The 17451-nt window shown below is 41.3% G+C and overlaps 2 pseudogenes; one reads left to right on the top strand and one right to left on the bottom strand.

Annotated features, from left to right (window-relative positions):
* Positions 1–2537: 2537 nt before the first annotated feature.
* LOC145895676 (uncharacterized) lies at positions 2538–4803 on the bottom strand (annotated as a pseudogene).
* A 10461-nt stretch (positions 4804–15264) lies between these two features.
* Positions 15265–15841, top strand: LOC145895678 (uncharacterized; annotated as a pseudogene).
* Positions 15842–17451: the final 1610 nt, after the last annotated feature.

Here is a 17451-nt window from a genome sequence, read left to right on the forward strand (position 1 = left end):
GCTGACGGCAGCAACTGTCAAAATTAGGAGCCAAATGCAGTATTCTAAATGAAGTGTGTTTACCCGAGCATTATTGAGTTTACAAATCCATTACTAAATGAGTAAGATCAGACAGCTGTTCACCGACCTTGGGCAGCCAGTTGAATTGCAGAATAAAGATCACTCTTCAATATAGAAAGCGGTTTTCCAAAATTCAAGTTAAAGATCGAACTAAATATTTTTTTTGCAGTGCAAATCCTATACCTGTTCACTGGGGTGCTGTTAAACTGGATTACAAAGCTGGTGATAGCTGGAATGAAAATTCGAAATGCATTGATGGTCAACCATGGCAAGATAAACCACTTAACCAAACCATGCTGTTTGTTCATCAATTTGCTTGGCAGCAAATGGTCAAGACATTTGCCTTATGGATGCCTCTGCAGAGAAACTGTTTGATTAAACGTCATTTTTTTGTGTATTTAAATTCCGTACAAGCGCAGCTGGCATGTAGGTCAATCGCTTCGTTTCTATCCGACAGATGGGTTAATCTCGAACATATGTGCTAAAGTTCTCAGCGACGTTCTGTAGAAATCCGTCATTATTCGCATTTTTCTCATTTTCGATGATGTTATAAATACCGCCGTATTAAACCAAGCTATGATTGTTTAGCGTTTTATGTTTTAATTAAAAAGTCGCAATAAACGGCGTGTTTCTTTCTGCAAACCGCGGTCCCTGCACCACTTACAAGACCAAGTCGTTGCAACTTTTGTCCCCAAACTGACATAGAAGAATTGAAAGTGTTTTCAAAGGTAACAAAATCTGTTAGTATGTGTGATTGTTACATTTACATGCGTAGATTTTCCAATCAAGGGTGTACAGTTTTAAATGCTACGTAATGTAATCGAGTGATTTCATTATATACAGTCAAATTTTGGCATTTTGTAACCCACCACTTTACAATTTGTAAGTTCTGTGAGTACGAACCAACGGAAAAATGTAAAACCAAAAATCGGACAAGCGGGTTTCGAGATCGCGTATTTTAGAGAAGCCCTGCTCCATCCCCCAAAATGCCATTCTTGCTTCGTCTGCATTGGATTTACACTACAAAGATTTCAGTAAAATAATTGTCTGCAATTTTGATAGGACCTAACTGCCCTGGTAAACAAGCTTTATTATAATACTTACAATATGATTTAGAAGACCAAACTACATGCCAACAATGGGAAACTACACAATTGAAAACACTCCTGTTTTGCATCAAGTCAATATTAGAAAACTCACTATCCTACAATTGAAACCATATATTTTTTTTTCAGACGGATGTGCTGATCAACATAAAAACTTCAAAAATCTGTTGAATCTCACTCATAATAAAGACTTCGGCGTAAGTGCAAATTGGAACTTGTTCGCCACAAGTCATGGGAAGTCACCTTGCGATGGATTAGGAGGCACAATCAAGCTTAAAATGACTAAAACCTGATGCCCGAATGCAAAAACCCTGCTTCACTCATCAGCCAAGCTCGGATTAACTTTTGGCGGGAAATGGTAGATCGCTGTTGTCAGGCATTCGGTGGATTGGCAGTGCAGTGTTTTAACGTTATAGGGCACTACTTTCGAAGCTGCGGTGCAAACAAAGTGCCGACACACCTGTCCCGCAGCACAAAGAAACTGCTTTAATTACGGACGGGCAAGTAATTGTTTTCAACAGGCCAGCTGGAATGACTCTGAAACATTTGTAATATTAAAACTAACTTTGCGTTAGATGCACCAACGGTATGGCTGAAGGTTGATGGCAAACCAATGCAGTTTAGGATAGACACCGGTGCATACGTTACAGTCGTCGGTTTAGAACATTTTCACAATACACCATCTGTCAAATTATCCCCAACATCGCAAGTACTGCTAGGTGCACAGAAAGAGCAGTTAGCAGTCTGGAAAATTTCGTGCTTGTTTGAAAAGTGACCGCCGTGAAATATTTCATGACATTTTCGCAATTAACACCGTCAGTATGCCATTGCTTGGGTGGCCTGCAATTAAAGAACTGTGTTTGTTTTCTGAAATAAATCACCTTGATTCCGCTGAGCATTATCGTAAGTTGTTTCCCACTGATTTCAAGGGATTAGAAAAATTTACGCAAAGAATTGCTAGAGTAACCTAGCCGACAGCGTGGTGTTCAGGTACGGTGGTGGTTCGGAAGAAAAGCGGAAAGTTTAGAATATGTGTGGATTACACAAAACTAAACAGAAGTGTATACTTCGCGAGAGATTAAAGCTCCCCACGGTAGTTGAAACATTATTTACGTTTCCATGGCCACAGGTCCGTTTCGCGACCGTTCAGACTTGTGCATGTTGTGGACAAAAGAGTACATTGAATTTGTAACTTGCGAACCATGCGTTAACACAAGGCCATCCGACGCGATCAAACAGGTTTGATTTTTACGCACGTACGCATGCGATTTTGTTGTTGTGAAAATATACCCATCGTTAATAAAGTGGGTTTTTGTAATATTTATACACACTTTGTAACGTGCTTCTTCTGCGGATTGGCGGCGCTACACGCTACACAGCAGTTCTTTTGGCCTTTAGCCCAAACGCGTCCCAAATTCTCCTAGGTGGCCGAGCCCGCGCAACACAACAGACATTTGTATTCGATACAGGAACGACCGGCACAACAACGAGCCAAAAATGGTACGGTTTGAAACTGTTTTTGGACCGATCAGTCAGCAGGCAAAATTTCCAAATTTCACAGCTTATTCAAATAGAATCTTTCGGTTCAAAAACACATTACCAAGCACTGGCAACACCAGAAGCAAGCAAAACCTAACACGCGGTGGGCCGCCTTTGTTAAGTAAATGCCAAACATAGAAAGCAGTAACGAAAAGAACGAAATTTTGGTTTGGGAATCTACATACTTGAAAGGTTAAAATGAGTTAATTTTTCCTCTTGAGTAAGGAAAAACTGATTTATATGAAAACATTGTGACAAAATATATTTTCGCAAAGCATGTGGTATAACAGGTAACAAAAATTTGTATAATTTGTCCAAGCAAAGATCATGTTTCGCCTGCCTTTGAAAGGTGAAAGTGCCAAAGAAAAATGGAAGAAGCAGAGAGACCAAGTGGATCCGCTTACATACCTACACCAACCTGGCAAGGCATCGCAGGCAATATTGAAGTTTTGCTAATAAACTGTTAAGACAAGGTCCTGTATTTTTTAGGCATCAGTCCTGATTCTGAAGTACATGAAATTGGTACACCTTAAGGTTTACAAACCTCCAAAAAACGAAAGCCACAAGCATTAACTGGTCGTTCACCCAGTTCGGTTGGTAAAAATAGAAGGCTGCGGGTGTGGATCTATCGGTAATGGTGTTAGCAAGAGGATGTGAAAACTAATTTATATCATTTAATTGCATAGGAACAATTGGGTGAAACTTTACACGCAACCAATGCTTTGATTTCTGACAAAATAATTGAACAAAGATTAGATGCATTGCTTGACATGCAGGAAAGTGCGGAGATTGTATAGCTTTGTATAAAATATAACTGCTTTCACTTCTTTTTCATATGTTTGACTATAATTTACCTGACACACAAATATTGGTACTGTTCTTTTCATTTTACTGCCAGTGTTCTGTTCTATTCATTTGCAGTGTTCCTTCCGCTTCAATTTGCATTTCTATACATGCCAACATTCAGTATGCATTCACTGTTGTTTATTACAAAAAAAAACAATAAACATAAAAAAAGAAAAGCAATCTATGTTGTACTGCCAAGCAACTTGAGCAAGTCTCTTATTTGCCTTGCATACAATGAATGGTGGTGAAATCTTTGATCTTGGGAAGACCTGCAGTTTCCTCTTGTCGCCAAGCTGTCTCAACAAGTTTACCATTTACTTCATAGTCAACATCATTGGCACCAATGTCTGCAGTTAAATATTTTTTTACCATCTGAAAGACCTTGATCAGGAAATGGTCGCATTAAGTATGGATTTAATGGAAAAGCATTGTCACCTACACATTGGAGGAAGGAAGCATAGCAGGTGGAGAAATGCTTACACAATCTTCAAAGTATTTACTTATTGGAGAATTGGCATAAACAACTCCATCACTGTGGTGTCCGGAATCACTAATGTCCACAAATGTAAAAAGGTAGTTGGCGTCACACTCCAGGAAAATGCTTGTAGTTATAATATTCACTTCCTTGTTTTGCTGTTTTTTGAATGGCAACATGTTTCCCATCAATACTTCCGATACATATCGGAAACTGCCATTTGTTTTGGTATTCAGAGTGATTTGCTGGAGGAATGAGAACTTTTGGCATTAGCACGGTCCAAATTGCTGCACTTGTTTCAGGCACAATTTTGCAGATCAAAGATTCACTGACACGAAATTGAAAGGCCAAGTCCAAAAATTAATTTCCACTGGCTGGATACCTAGTGAAGTGTAACAATCAAAAATGGCATTTGATGTTGAAGAAATAAATATAATGTGTGAAATAAACTTACCTCCGTGTTATAGCCAATCTATGTCCCGGGGATATTGGTGCGCGCCAGTTTGTATGCACCTTAGCAATTAATGGTTTAACTTCTTCAAGTAAGTCAAGAAAACATCTGTGTACATTTGTCTGAGTACACTTCCTGTTGCATCAAGACAAACACCAAATAGAAAGTTCTCTAAAATGTTTCACAGTGGTTTTGTTTTACGATGATTCATTTTTTTTCTCATTTTGCCTGTGACTCGTCTACTTTTAATGGCAGTGACTGCGCTTTCCAAATATTTTGACCAGTCCTTCAACCTGACATCACACCTACCGTATTTTACGGACCATAAGGCGCACTGTCAATAAATTGCTTTGATTAGTTTTTTGTTCATACATGAGGCGCACCGGACTATAAGGCGCAACGTATTTTAAGGAGTATGGGTTACCGTATAAAGCTCATTAAACAAAAATGCTCAATATTTGTTATGGTTATTGTATTTTATTCAAAGAAACGATCAAACTAACAAAAATTAAAAACTCAAAACAAGTATACAGTTTATTCCTCCTCAAGAAATCCATCAAATTCTTCATTTTCTGTGTCGGAATACAGCACTTGTTCGATTTCGACATCAAGCATTCCTGGATCTGTCTCGTCACTGTCAGAGTCTGCCTCATCGCTATTATCAGTATTTAATTGTTCAGTGATTATCCCAGCTTTCCTAAATGATCGCATGATAGTGGATACTGATATTTTTGCCCACGCATCTACGATCCATTGGCATAAAATTGCGTAATTTGCCCGTCGTTGTCTCCCTGTCTTAGTAAACGTGGGTTCGCCGTCTGTCATCCAATGCTCCCACGCAACTCGCAATTTAGCCTTAAATGATCTGTTGATACCAACATCTAGCGGCTGAAGTTATTTGGTTAACCCACCCGGAATAACGGCAAGCTCTGAATTTGTTTTCTTAACTTTACCTTTAACTGCATCGGTCAGATGAGCGCGCATGGAGTCATAAATCAACAGAGATGGCGATTTATGAAAAAAACCGTCTGGTCTCCTCACGTAACCAATCAATCATCATCTCTTCGTCCATCCAGCCCTTTGGGTTGGCCCTAATAATGACACCAACCGGAAAATTTTCTTTTGGTAAAGTCTTTCTTTTAAAAATGACCATGGACGGTAGCTTCTGGCCATTTGCCTGGCAACCAAGAACTACTGTCAAGGATGACTTCTCATTTCCTGTGGTCCGTATACTAACAGCACTGGCTCCTGTTCTTTCGACAGTACGGTTTACGGGGATGTCAAATGTCAGGGGAACCTCATCCATGTTTGTGATGTGTTTTAGCTGGATGTTTTGTTCATTGATCTTGTTTGTGCAGTAGGTGCGAAACAACATCAGTTTTTCTCGGTAATCATCTGGTAGTTGTTGCGAAACGGTAGTTCTGGTGCGAATGGAAAGATTGTGCCGCTTCATAAAACGAAAGCACCAAGAAGGGGTACCTTGAAAGTCTATAATGTCCAACTCACATGCTAACGCTTTTGCCTTTGTCATGTAATTAAGTACCTGTGTCATGTAATTAAGTATTGGACATGCAGATAATTGTTGCATGACTGCCTCGTGATATTTGGTTCCATTCTATGTGACCGGTTTGGGGCTTGAAGCATCATCCTCTGCCTATCAGTTGTCTTGGCGGTAACTCTGTTGACAAGGCCATTTTCTGTTGTCTAGTGATGTTAGTAAAACAGCTACAACTCTGGATCCGATGATCAAACAGGTGTGAAACTTCACAATGTAATAGTTGAATGGCTCATGTATTGGACTTCACAGAACAATTGCGATTCTGGGCGGGTGCGCCACTATTTAAGACCGCATATCAGTAATTATATTAAAATAGTTTTGCCCGCGGGGAATCCTGCGTCATAGATAGTCTCAGTTCCGTCACAAGGCAACCGGTGATGCGTTGGGGTCAATTTTCTGGTTGAATGAGCAAGAAGTCACGTGGTGTAGCCAGGGCGATTTTCAGCGTGTTTAGTGCAGTTTTGGTGCATTTTTTGCTCTTCTCAGTCAGTCAGACGTTTGGTGCAGGGTGCTGTGAAAAGTTTAGTTGAAAAACCACCAAAATGTTCAAGGGGATGTAGCTCAAAATTGAATCAAAGAAGTATACCTTAATTTGTGATTTTATGTTAGGCCCGCCTCTTGGCTACGCAGTAAGGTGAAAATTAGTTGCAAGATAGTTGCTTAAAGCACCACCTAGGGGTCTTTTAGGCCCCCGATTAGTCATTATTTTAGCTAAATTGGCTGCAAAAAAATGTAAGATGGTTTTGCGAAAAAATGAATCACAAAAACCTCATCCAATTTGCAATTTAATGTTGGCCCTAACCCTTTTCTACGCAATGGCAAAAAAAATTGTCACAGGAAAGTTGCTTTGGTTGCCCCCTGGGACTGTTTTTGCTATCCTATAGGACAAAAGATCCTCCTGGAGGCTCCTCAGATCCTTGCTGTGTTTTGGCGGATGCAGCTGTAATCAATTTTTTTTCTCTGTGAATAGTACCAGTAGATCTTCATGGGTCACTGACCACAGGAATTGTTGTTGGCAAAAAAGCAAATCACTCAGTATGGGTATTAATGGTGATAGCCTTCAAAACTAGATTTTTGGGATTTAATACTGATATGCGGCCTTTAATACGGGACGTTTCGCCCACGACCTCTTTCAGGCTGATAAATTTTTCCTGCGTCACTTTAAGTTGAACGACAAAGTGCAGTTGTGCACATATGTAAGCGAAATAGCCAAATTTCAATGAACGACTAAAAACGTATAAAAGTTAATGGCATATACAAGAAACACACAGTTGGACAGTCGATCATGTTTCAGGTTTAATTTATAGCTAATCCATATGAAACGGAAACTGAGGTTGGACTTCGGGAGTAAATGATAACAATGCAACTTTACAGTAGCATCGCATTTGACAAATCGAGGTGAGATGCAAACAAATCACGTTTCCTGTGAGTTTGCGTGCGGCTTCAATTAAGTTTGTTTATAAACTTCAGTCGATAGAACATAGAGAAATCACCTAAAATGAGCAACCAACAACTATAGATACGGTATCCATCGACAGTTTACCAGGGTAGTTTGGTTCACCGAATCGGTGCAGTTCATTGTTTATTCATCAGCAACAAAAATGATAATTATATCCCAACTGAAAGCGTAATTTTTCGCCTTATTTTTATTTTCCGGGAAATGTAATTCATCCAGTTTGACTGAGATTTTAATCCATGATCGATATAATAGCTGAGATCACCGAGTGTAATGGTCTTCGCAGTGGGATGAGCTTTATCATCAAGCGAGACCTTGTATATTTTTTGTTACCATGATATTTAGTGTAATCTTTCTAGTATATCGCTTGTCTAAATGGATTTAATTTTGTTAGCTCTAAAGGCTTGTTTACACTACAGACGATTCCGTGTTTGTTTTATTGTGCGCGCGTGCTGAGTTGTGCTGGGATGGGATGTGCCGGTCTGTGCTAGGATGTGCTCGCTTTTGCTCGATGAGCATAAATTCGGGCACAGTTGGGCACACATTGATGCGAAAGTGCAGCGCGACTGCCTAAAAATAGAGGACATATATTATTTTAGTTGTGGTTGTGTGATGTGACCGCGTTTGACATGTGAGCGATTGTTTTGAGCGTATGAAATGGTGCCGTAGCTGCATTACAAAGCGGTATGTGGAATGGCGTATCAGCGGGATGCTGCTGTGGAAAACCATTGTCCTGGTTCAATTATACCATCTTTGTTTTCATAATCTGTAGTAGTTAGTGTTACCTTGCGTCGTAAAAAATTATGTAAAACAGTACATGCCCTTTGTTCATAAATATCTACAGCCAATAGAAAGTACTTTTATTTGTAATTTATAATATCGCTGGCGAGGCAGAGAAACAACGTAACTTGTCACTTGCACTTGTCGTGCTCGATTATTCCAGTAGTGTAAACACCGTAGACTGTGCTGTGCCGTGCCAAACTGTGTTCGTGTGTAAACGGGCCTTTACTCCCACGGGTTTATTGAGTGGTCCAGTAACCATTTCAGTGGGCCGCGTATACTTGTTTATTTGCGACCCGTAGAAGTCTATGAAACTTATGTGCACAGTCGTCCCCTTACAGCAATCTATACATCATCATCGCCCCCCGCAATACAAAAGGACGAAAGAACTAAATTTATTGCAAATACATTAAACAAACACACTATTGAACGGTCACGACCCCCAGTTTGGGAATGCCTTGAATAATCAATATGCAGAAACCTCACTATAGCTACAAACTCGAATAAGATCCTTATACTCGTTTTATTCAGACTACAAAAATAAAAAAAATTCGGCTAGTGCTTGGCTGTTTGGCTCATTTTGACCACGTGATCGTTGCATGAAAAAAACATGATCGTGGTGTAGTTGTACTGGTACAATACATGTTCCTATACAACCTGCGAATAATACGTTTGGCCTGATGTAGTTTTGTATCTCTTAAACAATGGTTTCAGAAAAAAATATTGCTGATGATGTGCTACCTACAAAACGAAAAATATACCTTTAGTTGCCAAAATAAACATATAATTTCGTTTTTGTGTACGTAGGTCTACTTGCTACGAATATAGCATTTAATTTGACGTAATTGTAGTTTCATGTGACTTTTGTAACATAGCTCTCTCCTCTTAGTTTTATTGTTAACCGTTTTATTTAGTATGCATCAAGCATTTAAAATGGAAAAATTGCACAGAGTTGCTGCAAAGGAATCGCCTTTCACTTGCTAATGATTTGCAAAGAGATGAAGTTGTTCAAAGTTTGATTTGTGAACGCATTTTAAGTGACCGTTTGGTGGAGAAAATTGAATCTAAAACGACAGAGTTTGACAAAAATGTGAGTAAAAAGCACTATGATTTTACTTATAGTTTAGATTTACTTTTTTAGCGAACAAATGTAGTTTTGCATTACAAGGTTTAATAGTGGTTTGTATAACATTTGCAAGGTGGCATTTATTTTGCAGGTTGCATTTTTGTCTCTTTTACCTCAAAGAGGGCCGGCTGCATTTGCAAGTTTTCTTGCTGCGTTAGAATCAACGGACCAAGCTCATGTGGCTAATCTTCTTCGAGTTCCTAACAGCTTGAAACCAGGCCTATCCCTACAAACTCCAGATACACGTCCTCTGGGAGATTTAGGTGATGTGTCAGCCTTTACTTTCTCAACTTCTTCAAGTGGCTGCAAACGATCTCGCACAAATCTGGATAAAACTAGATTACCAACTGAAAACATCGATTCAAGTCACCCTGAAGAGCCTTCATGCAGCAAAACAAAATATCTGAAGCAAAATGAAAATCATTGCATTGAGAAGATGGATGTTATACCATCTCCTTGCAACTCTCTGTCTGATTTGGAGTCTACTACATCATATGATATCTTGTATAGTGAAGCAGAACTGTCACATAACCCTTCCACTGCAAATAGGCCTTCTTTTTTCACTGTGTCCAATGATTTCCTTGTTAATTCCGATAATAAAGCAAGAGAGTTTGCATTGTCATGTGACTTAGCCGATGGCCCAAACATTTCCAGTTTGTTAATTAGACTTTGGAGTTTATTTGTTGCAATGTTTATTTTCTCATAAAAATCAGCCAGATAGCTGGTATCTTGCCGGCATGAAATAACATATTTGACAAGAGAATCTTCTCCAAGAAGTTCGCTGTATCTTGAAAGAGACTCGCCTTTTGACAACCAACGAACCTCAGTGTGAAGGAGACGATCAAACTCCTCAAAAGCAGCCGAAACAATCGGCTATTCTTAGCGTTTGATTTTATTTTGTTTAATTGCTTTCACAGCGATATCCCAAGATTTTTTAAGAGGTGCTGGGCTAAGACGTTTTGCTACCAAATGTTGACGCCGAAGTAAAGATATAAATCCGCGATATCTGCCTACCATTGCTGGAGCGCCGTCAGTAGCACATGCTACTATATTCATAATTGTGATAGATTTGTACTGCAAGTAGGCTACTAAGGTTTGATATATTGTTTGGCCTTTGGTGTCTGTTTCCAGACACTTGCAAAATAAAAGCTCCTCCATAAATTTTTCATCCAATTGTAAGCTAAAAGATGTTTTTTGTAAGACTTCACAAAGTTGTTGTTCAGTGCTTTCGCTCATTTCATCAATTCAATTCGTTTTACAGTTGTGTCGCTTATCGGAACAGATGCGAGTATGGGTGCGGGGTATTAACCTTTCCCCGACATTAAATGGAAGGCCTTCTTTTGCTATCAGCCAAGATACCTTGTGAGAAGCAATCAAACCTTGGGTATTTTGGGACGCCTTTTGAGCAAAAAAATTTCCTCTTCTTTTGTCTGATTATGAAAGCTGTTTCACGGGATTCGGGAAAGAGGAGAGTGCCCTACAATTTGCGGGAAAGGGTGACGCAAAAATTGCGTGAACTTGGAAAACAGGACATGGTGGAAGGTCCAACTCCTTGGGTGTCTCCGGTAATTGTCGTACCGAAACGTGACAACGACATTCGATTATGTGTTGACATGAGGAGGGCAAACACTGCTGTTGTAAGAGAACGTTACCCTATGCCAACAATTGATGAAATTCTCCAAGATATGAATAAAAGCCAAGTTTTTAGTAAGCTTGATGTAAAATGGGCATATCATCAGGTTGAATTGACCCCAGAGTCACGTGACATTACAACGTTTGTTACGCACGAAGGTCTTTTTCGATATGAAAGACTGTTGTTTGGAATTGCTTGTGCACCGGAAATGTACCAAAGAGTCATCCGACAAATGCTGCAAGGGTGTTCATAATATACAAGATGACATTATTGTGTACGGGGTGTCCAACCAAGATCATGATGTGCCTATGACGTGCGGCTCCGCCGCGCCAGCGAAGCTGGCATCAGCATTGTGACGTCATAGGCACAGGCACAAGGGCACATAAAGGAGTTTGTAGGGTCAAAATAACTACTATGAAGTAAACAATAAAAAGGAATTGGCACAGCACAGCCTTATTATTCACCTGGCACAGTATGGGTTGGTGGCACAGCGTAAGGAGGGAAAAAAATATGCTGTGCCAGTGCCCAGACCAGGTATATAAGGCAGGTGCAAATGAATAGTAGAGCAGATATGAGATTGAAGTCAACGCAGAAGTTGGCTACAGGTGGGATTACAATACCTGGATATCCGCACTGTGGACCTGGGAATACTGTTGGAGAGCCAGTAAATGAATTGGACGAAGCCTGTAGAGACCACGACATCGCATACGAAAAGCTCGGACCAGAGGCGTATTGGAAATTTAATAGTGCAGATCGTGCTTTGGTTGGACGTCTTGGTAATATCAGTGGGCCTAGTGCTGGCCTTGTTCGTGCTATATTCAACGGTAAAGGGAAGGTACTCCCTTCGATGTCCCCTACACCAAAGAACTTCGGGAGGATTAACAAGATCAACGAGAATAGACGATCTCAGAGATCTAGGGCTAACACTGGACAGTCCTCCACACTACCGAGCATGAGCAGAAAAAGAACCAGTCCGAGGACAACACCTCCAACTAGCCAACTAGATATGCTTCAAATGTCTGACGACGATGAATGGCTAAATGATTTGGACAACGAAGATGATGGCGGAGATGGGGGACCTCCAACAAAAAGACTAAGAACCGGAGATTTACCGCAAGGCTCCGGGGGAGGAGGAAGAAACCCAACACTTACAGTAGGAAGACCCCGTTTCACGCATGGCACAGCCCACATTAAAGGCGTCAGAAGAGGTATGTATGCTAACTACGGCACAGAGGTGGGAGCTCTATCGTCATCATCATCACTAGCCTTTCATCCCTGGGTACCATGGAACAACACAGGAGAAATAGAAGGGTTCACCTTACCAGTACAACCAGCAACAATAACACCATCATACCTCAACTGGAGGTACTACACCGATAGAGGACGAGACACAGACATCACAGACTTAGCAACCCTGAAAACAAACTTCACCAACTATGAAATGATCCGGTTCAAGAACTGGCATATGAACATGTGGCCGTGTGCAGCAATCAACAGGCAAGAAGACTCAGGCAGGACAACACCATTGCTATATCTCGATGTGGCCTGGGACAAAGACACAATTACCGGAGGGGGAGAGCGGTTCGACAGAGGAAGCAGTAAAAACACGGTGGCGGGTCAGTTCAACTATCAGATGCCACTGATGTCCAACCACTCAGCAGTACGCTATCAACTGGGAGACAGCATCACCAAGATACCCATTCAGTTCCTACAAAGAGACCAACATCGCATCAGTGAAAGTGATACAGACAACACAGGCACAACAGTGCAGAACTATTTCGAAACTCCATGGTTCGATATTCATTCGTTGAGTCACGCACCTATCTGTAAGCAAATGTGGACACAGATGCACGTGTACCAAGAGAGTATAAAGAAAGACTTACGTGCAGAAGTGTATAACAGTAACGACGCCAGCTATGCCAGCAAGACAAGCAATTTTATTGCAATTCCATATACTATGGAGGTGGATATTGAACTCTCACTACCACGCTAGGCACAGCCTGTTATTTATTATTGCTTTAGCGTTGTGTTGATGTTGAAATTTATAATATATGTTGTGCCGTGCCAAAACTTGTATTCGTTTGTAGATGCTTCAAGCTGATCTTGATAAGATTGTAGATAATTATTTTAAAAATGACTGCAACGACACCAAATGTGATTCAATGCGAAAGCGCAGGCAATTCCGCCGGGACATCGAAGAGTCCGAGAAGAGAAACTTCGAGCGAGAGTGCGCAAGACCCGCAAAAAGGCAGAAAGTGGGCCTTTACCACAGAGACTGGCAAGCCAGGGGTGTGGCAGAGCCCACATGCGACCATATACATCGGGCCCCAGGAGAGGGGCAACAGCATTCATCATCATGGGCTCTTCACATCGAAGAGCTCCGGCTCTTCGAAAACGGGCAACCCAGTACCCAAAAAGACCGTCAGCAAACGGTTAAGAGATCTAGGAATCAACATTACCTACTTGGGCACAGTGAAGGACCTTGCGGCTTACATACAATACAAGTACAAGCACCTGTCAAACGAAATTCCACCAGAGCTGGCAGCAGAGGTCAAGAAAACAAAGTTCGTGAACGGCCAAAAAGGGCATTATGCGGAAATCGCCGAGGAAGTAGCGAAGACGTTCGACGGCAAACCGTCGATGAATGCTTTCAAGGCAAAGCTTTTCGAGCGCGACTTCTCGTATCCCGAATTACTGGCAAAACGCGCATATCAAACAGCGGTGTTCGGGCGCCAGTCCTGAAAAATGAAGAAGGCGTTCAGGAAAATGGCCACGAAAAGCAAACCATGGAAGGTAGAAGAAGCAGTCAAGATCATCAAAGACATACTAGCACAGGCCAAAAACATCCGATGGAATGGTATCAAGCTGAACCATAAAGAACTGATGATCATTCTAGTACAGGCTGCTCTAGAAGCAAGAAATCAAGAAGAAGACGGCATCACGTTGGCTCCCCATATCGTTCTACATGGGGAAGCGGGTAAAGGGAAGACCCTATTAGGGAAATTTCTTTTTCCGCCAGAGGTCGCCAGCGTGATGACCAATGATAGTGCGGGTGTGGGTCAGATGGCACTCCGATTCAAGCATAAGGTCTTAAAAATTGATGACGCTGGTTCAGCCCTGTTCAACGACGACAAGCTGATCAGCGCCATCAAGTTCATGTACCACAACAATTGGAGTGCCAAGACCCACGGGGACAGACAGGACAACAAGGCTACTCGTTGCTTCATTACCACCAACCTGTCTGACCCCATAACTCGCCTATCAAGCCTGCAGGACAAGGCCCCAATGGAGCGTCGCTTCGTTGAAGCACACTGGCCAGCGGACGCGGAATCACCATCACCCTGAGAAAAAAGTACTCGGCAGCGTAACGGATGACATAGTCATTCAGTTGGCAAAAGACGTTGCCGAGGAAATTGAGGCAGGGCTCCCCATCGATGAAGACCTATGTCTGATCGCAGACTATATACGCGACTTCGTGGACCAGATGTCAGTTGAAACAAGCGACAGCGAGGGAGAGGACATGGAAAACGAAACCGTCGCGGATAGCGAACCAGTACATGGGCAAGGAATCTTCAACGCCGATGTGGCACCTACATGCAAACATGGCAATCAGTTGCTATGTCATAAGTGTCACATTAGTGACAGTCCGAAAAGAGGGAAAGGTGGCGCGCCCTTGAAGCGAGCATAATGCCGAAGAAGAAGAGTCCAAAGAGGGACAGTTTGTTAGAAGTCCCGAAAAGTCCGAAGAGGCCATCATTTCTAGAGAGGGTGATGAAGGCAAAACCCATAGATGACCGCAAATGCGAACATCAAGGGATGGATTGTCAATGCCTATGTGAATTTGAAGACTTCTCCAGTGGGAAAGAGTGGGAAGAAAGCATGAAGGAGGATGACGACATGCTCACGCAGATAATGCGTGAATCCGGGATTGACGTGTCTAATTAGGCACAGGCACAGCCTTACGTGTATATATGTTTTTGTTGATGTTGTGTTAAATTTTTAATAAATGTTGTGCCAGTGCCAATTGAGTGAGTTTGTTTGACCCTGCTAACTCCTAGGAATCGAGGGAAAAATAGGATAGGGGGGTAAAATAGGGGGTTGAGGTATCTCAATCTGCTACAAATTGATCATAACAACAGCATTGACGGACTAGAGGCAAAGCGCTCGCAGTTTCCCAAACGAGTGACTGCTGATATCATTAGAGAAGCGAGAACTTGGTAGAGACAATCCGTCAATGCAAGATATTGAGAAAATCACTTTGGCCTCGCAGTTTCCAGCGCAACTACAACTTTCAGAAAAAAAAAACAAACTTAAACCAAACTGTATGGTGACATACAAGAGACCACCATCTCTCCAAGACCTTCTGATACGCCTTAGGCAAATTGCCACTGCAGATAGCTCTGCAACAGAATCATATCCCTGCGGGCATTGTGCCTTAACCACGGTCAAACCATCAACATGTTTACAAACTCCAACTGGCACAGTTAAGATCATTAACATGCAAAAGTTGTGGTATATACGTTGCTGCTTGTAACATATGTAAGGAACAATACGTGGGACAAACGAAAAACAGGTTTGCCACTCGTTGGTCGGGTCACCGTGCCACATGGTCCAAGTTCGACGTTTCACAGCGCAACGATGGAACATCGCTTTTGTATCATTTTAAAGATTGCCATCCACGCTCGTTTTCTCAACATCCACCCATCGAACAACCACGCACCGCAAATTTAGACATGGCTGAAGATAAATGGTTAAATAAAATAAACGCTAAAATTAACATACAAAAAATGATTTTACCGCGGTGCAAATGATGTTTTTTTTGTTCACATTGCTTTGAGCAGATACTGTTTCTTTATCTTTCCCGTGTTTTTATTTTATTTTTTTCCGTGGTTTCTCAACGCTTCCATCCGTTGCATGTGGCAGGTTTTTAGTTACGTAAAGGGCGTGTTGTGAGGTAGTGGAGAGCCTTTACTTTATTTGAACCTAATTCTTAATTTGCTTTTATAGACACTGATGAATGCTTTTAAAGCGAAATATACATGTCTAATCAAAGAAGACTGAAAGATTTTAACCTGAAACGAAAGTTTCCTAGACAGTTGCCTTCAAATGTCATAATGGCAAGATTAATCATGTCTAAACCATTGGTACCAAATTCTTCTTCTCGGAACCAAAGTTTCCACTGTGTAATTTGGATACGGCAATGGGTCAGGTTTTAGGTAGATTGTGATGGCTGGGATCTTGGAGCAGCCTGGTTTTCACGAACACTGCGTTCAACAAGTCAACCGGGAACTGTACAACCTTGCTCAGGAACAAAGGCTCTCTTTTTGGGGGTTTTAATATCCAGCGATTAACAAGTGTGGAAATCTCAAGCAAGTATCATTTTTCAAGATTGACGAATATTTACTGCACAAACCATATTCTCAGAGATGTTAAAATCTGGCTGAAGAAATGCGGTGCCATCAGTAAGTTATATAAAGTCTTATCCAGTACGTAGTCCTTGCCATTTCTTGCTAATACGATTTACTGTTGCATGTGTAGAAGATAATGAAAATTGTATTTTATCGTTTTACATTCATTCATTAACGCACTTTAAATCAAACGTACAATTCCGGCAGAACAACAAACTGTGTTGGACCGGAATCCAACATGGATGAATTTTTATCTGCCATTGTAAACATCAAGGATCCTTCAAGAAATCTTGTCCACAAACGTTGGAACATTATCGAAAATTTGTTTTTGTTTTTACTTGATCAAGCAAACGCCTAGCCCTTAAGTGCAACTTTTTTGCCACATCTCATGATAAAGGACCATGTGATTGGCTGAGTGGCACAGTTAAACGCCTAGCTGCTAGAGCCAGCTTACAGAGGCCCTTTGACCAATGCAACCATCCTAAAGTATCATTTTGCTTTGTGCCGGAACACACTATTGAGGAAGAGAAGGCTTGGCTGGAAGACCGCTTTTAATTGGCCGTGGCAACTAGTGGCACCCAAAAGTTTCACTCCTACATGAAGTACATCTCCTGGTAAAAGAATATTCCTTCTCCAGTAAAAACATGAAAAAACGAGTGTCTTCCCTTCCTTGTTCGGAAGACATAACAGATAACATCGAAGAAAATTTTTTGCATCCCGCTGGCCCAAAATTTGCCCATCCGTTAGCTCAGTTACGCTAGGAAATAAATTGGTGGGCGCTTGGTGACAGGGCAAATTTTCTTTTATAGCGTAAGTCAGTGTTTCCTAACCGGTGGTACGTTTACCCCTAGTGGCATTCCACGAGCACCTTTCCTTACTTTGTTGGTATAGTTCGAATTTAAAAAAATTATCTCAAAATTTTCGATAGTTCATCCCCTAGGTTACTTTGCAACATTCAATTAGGTGGTACGCGTCGAAATTGTTTTACCTCGAAGTGGTACGCAACCACAAAA

This window comes from Ascidia mentula, chromosome 3, assembly GCF_947561715.1.
Source record: "Ascidia mentula chromosome 3, kaAscMent1.1, whole genome shotgun sequence".
NCBI lineage: Eukaryota > Metazoa > Chordata > Ascidiacea > Phlebobranchia > Ascidiidae > Ascidia > Ascidia mentula.